The sequence below is a fragment of the Acanthaster planci genome, unplaced genomic scaffold (genome assembly GCF_054643075.1).
Source record: "Acanthaster planci isolate LZ-2023a unplaced genomic scaffold, COTS_SCS Contig161, whole genome shotgun sequence".
Lineage (NCBI taxonomy): Eukaryota > Metazoa > Echinodermata > Asteroidea > Valvatida > Acanthasteridae > Acanthaster > Acanthaster planci.
The window spans coordinates 1-9,409 of NW_028257782.1; the positions used below are offsets into that span (position 1 = coordinate 1).

The 9,409-nt window shown below is 41.5% G+C and overlaps 1 pseudogene across 1 annotated transcript; it reads left to right on the plus strand.

Annotated features, from left to right (window-relative positions):
* The first annotated feature begins 1,010 nt into the window (after positions 1-1,010).
* Positions 1,011-5,173, plus strand: LOC147795117 (arrestin domain-containing protein 1-like; annotated as a pseudogene). Its single transcript, XR_015424126.1, has 6 exons — positions 1,011-1,127; positions 1,535-1,790; positions 2,258-2,440; positions 3,058-3,258; positions 3,787-3,962; positions 4,355-5,173. The product of XR_015424126.1 is annotated as an arrestin domain-containing protein 1-like (transcript).
* Positions 5,174-9,409: the final 4,236 nt, after the last annotated feature.

The following is a 9,409-nucleotide window of genomic DNA, read 5'->3' on the forward strand; positions in this document are numbered from 1 at the left end:
GTTGGATTGCCTGGACCATTACTTTAAGCCCGTAGAATGGTAGAATCGTACATCATGCATGTGAAGAGAATGTTGTGTCCCTGACTGCACGTCAGCGGGTTGAATGCAAAGTCTATGGGAGTCAATTTCCTCTCAAACTTGGAAATTTTGCTCAGTCCCAAACTCATGTGTTTGCTTCATTTTTGCAATCATATTATATGATGAAAAAAGTGGGAGGCAGGAAGCAGCATTCTAAATTCCACAAATTATACCCTGCTTTAACCTCACCTCTGCTTGTTCCCTGTTAAAAGAATTCCTAATAAAGACACTGCCACCCTGATGTTTCCCTGCAGTTACCTGTTTACCATTTGGAAGCAATAAAATGACATAAAAAGTCAAATTTAGCAGGGAAGACATTGAGGTATTCAACATAAAAAAGGCTTAGAATTTTTCAGATCAGTCTCACCATGCTCACATGGTTTGTGCACATGGCTTACGTATATGGAACACTTTCCTTTCCCTGTCTGTCCCTTGTCACTCCTGCAACTTGGTACTTAGAAACATGTAAACAGGACCCTGTGTTTACTCCTCTGTTGCAATACAAAGGGGACCATTTTATGTGTCAACTTGATACTGAACCCCATTTTTTTGCCTAACACTCAAATTCTGGAGCGATGAGCCCCACAGTCTACAGGTGCTATTACCTTGGGTGAAACCAAGAAATTCTGAAATGGCCCCATTGAGAACATGGGCCGTTTGAAACGAGTTCTAGACACGGACGTCACTTGACAAGCTTTGCATAAACCCTTGTGAAACTGGTCTGAAGCATTGCGAGTGCATTCCGAGTAAATATTTTCCACTACTTTCCCAGCAGAATTGATTTGTTAGGACATGTTATCACTTTCTGATAACGCAGTGGCAGGGAAAAAAATTAGCGATGTGAATGGAACTCTCGGTGGCAATTTTTTTCACCACAATTGGGCACTTTTCAGCATTTTCTCTGCAAATGACCTCTGTATGGATATCCTCAGGTGTGTGGATTCAGTTCACCTGTACTGCCTGGGTGAAAATCAGTTCAAGCTATGACAATGAAGACCACGAGCAGAGGCATCAGTACCTCAACTCCACTCTTTGTGTTTTTGGAGCAAGTAAGTTGATGGGCTTTCCCCCAAAATTGACCGAACCCTTGAATTCATTTTATCACTACTGTAATTTCTGTTGCCTTTGAAGTGAATTGGGAACTTGTCAGAGGCTGCTGTCTCTAGTTTGTCATATTGGTCTTTGAACTAATTCTTCTTTGCTTTTGAATGTGTAATTTTTTATTGGATTCACGTATTATAAATAAATAATGCCATTTTTAAGTTAACAGATCATTTATTGGGGAGATATGCATTTGGAACCGTTAATATTTGTGCACATCTATTTCCAAGCCTTAAAAAGTGTTATAACAAACTGAACTTTCCACGTGAAATTTCTTTTGCAAAATTAGTCTTAAACTCTGTAATAAAAAGAAACAAACACACACAAAAGTTAGCCATATTTTGTTCTCTGATAGGAAAAAGTGAATCGGCAAAACCGGGCTTGAGTCTGTCCGCAGGAGATCACTCCTTCCCGTTCAAGTTCCGCCTCCCTAACGACAAACCCCCTCCCTGCCCCCTTCGAGGGCGTCCACGGCTATGTCCGCTACCGGGCCAAGGCGACCCCTCTGCATCAATCGGGTAATCCTCAATAAGGAGCACTCCACCGAGAGAGCGTTCAGCATGCATGGACCGACAGTGGACCTCAACAGCATGCCCAGGTTAAATCTCAAGGTTTGTCCTAAAAAATTTCATTTACTACTCAACAATCACCAATGCGCCCTAACGTGGTACAGTTGCATTTATGTTTTCTTAGTTCAACTCTTTTGCTCTCGAACTCAGATTTTTAGAAGACAGAAAGCCTATTACTTCTGTCACAAATTGGGACTGTCTAGTTCGTCATCTCTTAAGAATGATTTGTAATTTCACTTCAAAAGCAAATTTAAACTGTTCAGAATTAAATGTTTAGGAATAGATGTTCACAATTAGTGTAGGTTTTGCGTCAATCGGCTTTGCATCAGACACTTGATTTTTATTCCAGAAGAAAATCGTCTAGAACTCTTTATACCCAAAACAAGGAAATCAACAGGGATTCTTTATTCCTTCTAAGAAAGTCAGACTAGTTTTTCGGAAGTAGGGCACAAGGGGAAAGTCAAATGTCAATCAGTGTCCAGCATTTACTTATAATTTTTCTCGCATAGGCTCCAGTAAGTTGCAGGACCGACGTTCGCAACCTGTTCGGACTTGGCATGACCACCGGCACGGACGTCACCTTTTGCCTCCCCAAGAGAGGTTACATCCCCGGCGAGAATGTCATTGTGACTGGTCATGTGAACAACGCAAGCGGGAAAGAGCAGCGAAATATCGAAGTGGCCCTTATCCAGGTAAGTTGTGGTATTGCATCGAGACAAAAACTGGCCAAAAGCCAATTGACATCTGATAATCATTGGCAATGTACGAATGCTGTGTAAAAACCCTTGTTGTACAAGATAATGGAAGTGATTTCCTGCCGATGACCGACCCCTTTACAGTGTGTAAGTTGCCATGCGTTCAAATCGAGGATAAAAACACTAGGGGATTCACTGTCCTCTGAAGGAGGGCCTTTTCTTGAAAATGGCCCTCGAACTCACAAGTAGGCTAGGGGGGGGAGGAACCAACTGGGGCCATGGCCCCTCCAAAAAAGTGGCAAGTTTTTTATTTTTGAAAAAAAAAATGAAAGGCAGTTTTTTGGAAAGATATCATTTCCCTGCCTTCCAAAAGTGAAAAAGTGTCAAAATTTTACCTCGCACTCAGAAAGGCCGCAAAAGTTCAAGAAATTCCCAAATTTTGGGGCTCTTAAAAAAAGTTGGCCCTCCCCCCCGATAAGTTGCGTCCAGATCCACCCTTGTACTCCCACGACATTGTGTGCACCCCGTCCTCTGACTGAATCTCAATGTACGGTTGTGTAGTGATTTCTGTTCTCATTTCATTCCATTTTCTTGAACCTTTTCTATGCTTGAAGGAAACGACCTACAGAGTCGAGGAGTTTCTGGTGGATGCCACAAACGTCCACAACAGGAGACTGTCGAGTTCATTCGGCAGTGTCGCGTGTCCTCAGGGCAAGGTGACGCCCTTCAGAATGAAGGCCCTGCATATCCCACCCAGCGTGCCGCCCTCGGGAATGCCTGGTTGCCAGATGATTAACGTCCAGTATTACGTCAAGGTAAGCAACACTTACAGCCTGGAAAATAGCCTGTAAAAAAATAACATAAAAAATAACCAACCTATCAAGATGGGAGCCCTCTGTCTTATGAGGACGGTGAATTTAATTTTGTCTGTTATATTTGGCTTGTGGTTTTCAAACCACTAAGCACCAGATCTAGCAACATGATCTGGCTGTACGCAGGTGCAGCTGGTAGGTAACCCGCAAAGAGCCGGGTTGTTTGGGACCATATCACAGTTGGAGTACCCCAAGAACTCGGCTGACCCATGCATGATTATTTTAACATTTAGCAAGCAAGTGAAGACACTCCTTATCAGTAACATTGTGAATTTTTAACTTAATCGGACATGTGGCATTGCGTTGTGGATGAGTGCCTTGGCTCATCTTCAGCTGATACCCCATGTATTTTGTACTCGAACAAAATCTGAGAAGTCTGCATGGAGGTGGCCTGTGTAGGAGTAGGTGCATATTATCAAGGTTGTTCAGATCAAACTAAAGTGGATACGAATTCAACATTTTCCACCCCAGTGCAGTACATCAGGCTGCATTGAAACCACTGTTCCGGTTAACGGTTGGCACGGTACCACTCCGTGATGTGGCTGCCCCGGCAGTACCACCTGCAGTGGATGCAATACCATCGGCACCTCAGCTGGACAAAGCAAACACAGGGGCTCATCAGATTCCATGTCCTCCAGTTGTAAATGGTGAGAAGACATGAGCATTAAAGGGTCTGTGTAATGGATTTGAAATAGGCATTGTTGCCTGCGGCTATGGCTATCTTCCTTGATGGGGTTGTGTTTATGACAAAAACTGTCGCAGCCACAAAATACCTGATCCAAGAATGATGATGGACTGCAAAGGATTTTGGAAATGTGACAATATATCACTGTGAGCTTGACAAAAGGGAGTTGTCATTTTGAAAAACACCCCTCACATTGTAAAAGCTTGATTGTTAGGCAGATATTATAGAGAAGCTGATTTGTAAGTGACAGGTATTTTAATTCACGGGGAAAATGAAAGATATCAACCAAAATGCTTGATTGCACAAATGATTTAAGTCCTGACCTGTTTTTCTATGTCCGTCATGTCCTCATAGGTTTGGCCTCCCGTTTTGATGACGCCCCACCAACGTATGAGGAGGCCATTGGCAGCCGAACGACGTTAACCAATGGTGTCAAACACTGATGACCTTTTCTAATGTTTGATAATTTCTGGTGGCAGTCACACAATCACACATTCACTAAGGATGGAGGAGGCGGTGTTAACAGACAGTGTGGGAGGCCTGAGAGCTGCCTCAAATGGATGTGAACCTCAACATGTATATGGGGGCATTTTTAGACAAAAATTCCCGCTGTAAAGTGTTTAAATAACCAGTTTAGAAGGAGGAAGAAGGAAAAGACATTGAATTTTTTTTTTAAATTGAAAGAGTGGGAGTTCTCTGACTTGTAAAACAGTAATTAAAGAGCTGTGCAACATGTACAGTTGAACCTCGTTAATAAGAGCACTGTTAATACAAGATTCCGCTTGAGACAAGGACATTTTTAAGTCCCGATTCTTTCTTTTTTCATTGTTTTCATTTCTGTTATATCAAGGTAATTTGCCAAAGGACCTCGTGTTAACGAGTTTTGACTGTAATCCACACTAAGTGAAATTAGAAGAACAATCAACTATTCGAAGATGTCATCAGCGGGACATCTGTGCCCTCCGTTTCTGCCCTGTTGACTGTCATTTCTTCACAAACATTTTAATTGTTACTTTCTTCAGCATTCATAAATACCTAAAATAGTTTAGCCATTCCTATTGGTCGATGGAGAACCCAGTCTTAAACGAACATTTACGAATAAGACTGGCCAAGCTCATATTTATTATTTCCCTTAGTTTTGCGAGAATGAAAGTTGCCAACCAATATTAAAAATTTAAACGCAGTATGGATGGAGGGATTTTGTACAAATTAGTGTAAGCTGTACCGATATACCTTCATACTTTATCAAGAAATATTCCATTTTTAAAATTTTATTTTTAAATTATACAAACAGCTATTTCATATGTGAAAACTTATTAACTGCAATATGTTTATTCTTTAATAATTGAATTTGAGTTTTTCTTTTAGTTTTGTGGAGCATTCTGTTTGGTCATTCTGGTTTCTGGTTGGCTTTTTTTGTATCCTTTCTGTTAGATTGTTTCATGCAATTTGCAGCCACCTAACTTAAGAGGCGCTACGCATGTACAAGACCTCACTAGTGCATTGCCAAACTGGAATTTATTTGAATCGATTTTAGCTGTCAAACTCATTTGCTTTGAAAAATCTAGAAAGAAAATTCAAGAACTGTTTTAGGAAGACAAAAAGAACTTGTTTGTTGTTTTGCTGACAGGGACCAAAAGAAAATGTTGGGCTTTGTTTGGTTTTTGAAATTCATTTAGTTCCAAGCTGGCACAATAAAAGTGCGGGCGCTAATTATTTCTTGGTTGCAACCAGATATCATAGGCCGTTTTCGAATACTCGACTTGGGCTCCGTCGCAGATTCACCTGTTTTTTACTTCCAGACTTTGAGTTTGTAAGCGCAATAGTAAGTCTGATAATGCCACAAAAGATCAAGTAAGATGCAAAAGAGCCAAATATTACAGTATTTCAATTTAAGTTAAACGCTTCAGGCCCACAATCGGAGATTGGTTTCCTATATGAAGGCTGCGACGGAGACGAAGTTGAGTATTCAGTTGGAAAACGGCCAAAGTGGGGTCGCAACTGGTCGCAAAATAGAGCGCCACCAATATTTCGACAACTTTGCAAAACTCTTGCGTCGATTTGGAAAGGTGATACATGTATTTACACACTGAACAACAAATTTAAATTTTTCTTCGTATTTTGTGTATGTATAAGTAAAATTTAATCCTTTCGTAAAAGAACAAATATCATTCAGTTGAGTTAATCAATTAGCTGCCACTTGTATTGTAAAAATTGCGCCAGGAGCGAAATAAACTGAAAGATTAAACAACGAAAGATCTTATTGGCTTTTGTCGAGCAATTCCTGTCAGTTCGCCAGAATAAGCCAATCAGAGAAGGCCTCGGTAAAAGCTCCATGACAATGTCATGTTTACGTCTGGCGTGCAGTGTAGTGAAAGCGTGAACAGGGCATGCCGAGTTTTGTTAATATATTATTTCATCGTTTACTGTAATTTTTTGAGGACCCTAGACAAGGAGTGGGGATGAGTGACAGTCGGAGAAGAACGGAGCAGTAACGGGGCGAAGCAGAGGTTCGGAAATGGGGCTAGCGAAGGAGACTCTACAACTGGGAACAGGCATGACAGGATGAGTTCGAAGCCTCCATTTTCTCCCGGGCACGGCCATGCCTATGCTGGTGGTGGGCATGGTGGGGGAAATTCGTCGAGCATGTCAAGTACATGTAGGTCCGGCATGTCCGGTGAACGTGAAAGGAGCAACTCTGGCAAGTCGGGCAGTTCTGCCCCCTCGACTCCTCGAGGGAAGTCCTTTAATTCAAAGGTTAGATGCCTCCCTTTTGTCAATAGCTGCCATTATTAAACACCTGTTAACAAATGGTTAAGACAAAAGTTTTCAATAATAAAATGTCATGTCATGCCCTTAATTGATAATTCAAATTGCTTTGACGTAAATGTAAAATGGTTATTTAACAATAAATAACAGGAAATTGGTCATTGTTGCACATATTCATGTATCATGACTAACGTAACATGGCAGCTTCTCTTTGCATTTAGGCCTAGGCTAGTAGGCCTAGTACTAAGGCATAAAAAAATAATTTTGGAAGTTCAGAGGCCCAGGTGGACTCCCTTACCATAATAATAATTTATTCATTTATAAAGCGCGAATTTCATATAAAGTAGATATGTTCAAATGCGCTGTACAATGAAGACATTAAGCATGGAACAATGAATACATTTAAACATAGTTGAGCCGATGGCATACACGGGCGCCTCGGGCAGCCGCCAAACGACCCATATTCACCAACATCAGTAAAGAGGAGACAGTAAGAAGCAGTTACAGTTTTAGAGGTGGGAGGAAAACCCCAGAGGAATGTTCTAGGTAAAACCCACGGAGTCTGGTAGGGACTGAAAACCCAATGCACATGTGGACCGGGCCCGGAATCAAACCCGGGACCAGAGGTGGAAGGCGAGGAAAGAACTACCTTGCCAACCTGACTACTACGTTATGGAGGGAGTCCAGGAGGTGCACAATCGGGCGAACAATTTATAACTAAAATTTGCAACATTTCTACCTTTTCCAAGGAGCCAAGTTCATGTCTGTAACTCCTATGTGTCCTTATCTCCACGGCTGGTGGGTTAAGCAATTTGACATATCACCACCAAAGACAAAAACGGGAAAATAAAGTCGGTTGTAACGTTAATTCTGGCCATTGTTGTGGACTGTTTTCAGCCATCCTCGAGTGCAGTTCGTACGGTGTGCATGCGCAACTACGTGTACCTGGCGCACGAGATTCCGAGCTGCATACACGCTAATCAAAACTACATGTTCTGACTGGAACCAGCAGAACTGAAGTCTGACCAAATCCACTGGTAGAAAAGGAAAGGCCGATCAACAGAACGATTTGTGCGTGATCGCTACTTACCGCACGTGCGCACACCAGTACTGCCTCTGCATACTGTGTTCCCGATCAGTATAGCATCGCTCTCGCCTGTTCATCACCATCATCATGCCCACAATATAATCCTCTTTTTATTCTTCAATTATCAAGATAAGTTACCTGTTTCATTTTAATAAAAATTGGATCTCTACAGTATTGTGTATTTGCATGTACGCATCTTTAACCAATAAAACTCTACAAACAAATTAAACGTGTTTAACACTTCAAAAAGAGATTGTTGATGAAGTTCTTCCCATACAACTACATGTACATGGACAAGAACCCTGCATATACAAAGCCTTCTTCACTAACCAAGGTTATGCTTATAAAAGAGCAGGTTGTGTTGCAAATTTATGTTTATAAACCGAAATTTAAAGCAGAGCAAAATATGAACATTTTAGGGGTAACCGATAGTGGGTTAAATGGTCAGTCTGAAGCCCCCAATCCGACAAAAACGGAACTGTATTTTTTATATCTGCTCGGTGGCAGGCGGGTTAAAGTACCAGTCACAGCCTCAGTGTAGCAGGCGAGCAACAGACCTTCACTGGAAATCACGCACTTGTAGTACGTGCACGCAGCTCAGATTCCTGTACTGTGGGTGCGTGCACTTTACAAGTAGACTCAAGAAAGGATGAATTACGTCTACAAAAGTAACGTTTTCTCTAACTTATTTTCCTCGATTTTGCAGTCCATGGTTCATTCTGAAATTCCTAAACCCCCCAGACGCAAAGATAAGGCCACAAAGAACTTGTTGTAAGCGTGAAAAATTAGTTTCTTCAACAAGATAAACCAAGAACAAATTAGAACCCAAGTTGTGGTCGTTTTGTTCACAACTTTTATGCCCTGGACGTCAGTCATAATGAAATGAAGACAACGTCCAACCTGGGCTAGGGTATAACCAGCTCAGTTGCAGAATATCCCCCTACCCCGTAGGATCAACCTCATAGCCAGGAACAGGTCAAAGTGTCACACTCTTCTCAAGGGATTTTCACCTTGTACCCACGTAACCAGTCATTCCAGGGGTCGTTTTTTAGTGTGGCTGGGTATTCTGCAGTTACTCCATATAACTGATTAAAGTTAAAGCAGGCCTAAGTTAGATGTCATTCTTGACCAAAAACTACAGCCATCTGCCTGAAATTCATGTACGTGTACATGTATTCGTACCGGTCAACTGGAAGGCCTACCTTGTCACACTGACTGCTTACATTTTCATTGAAAAGAAATTCATTTATTCCTCAGTTTGAGGTACATGTATTCTGCAGTTACTCCGTATAACTGATTAAGCTTAAAGCAGGCCTAAGTTAGATGTCATTCTTGGCCAAAAACTACGCCCATCTGCCTGAAATTCATGTACATGTATGTGTACCGGTCAACTGGAAGGCCTACCTTGTCACACTGACTGCTTACATTTTCATTGAAAAGAAATTCATTTATTCCTCAGTTTGAGGTACATTTGTTTTTAAGTCATAGTTTTAACCTGCTGACAGGCCGATGTTTGGATGGATGTGAAACATTTTCTCTCATATTTCTGCCGT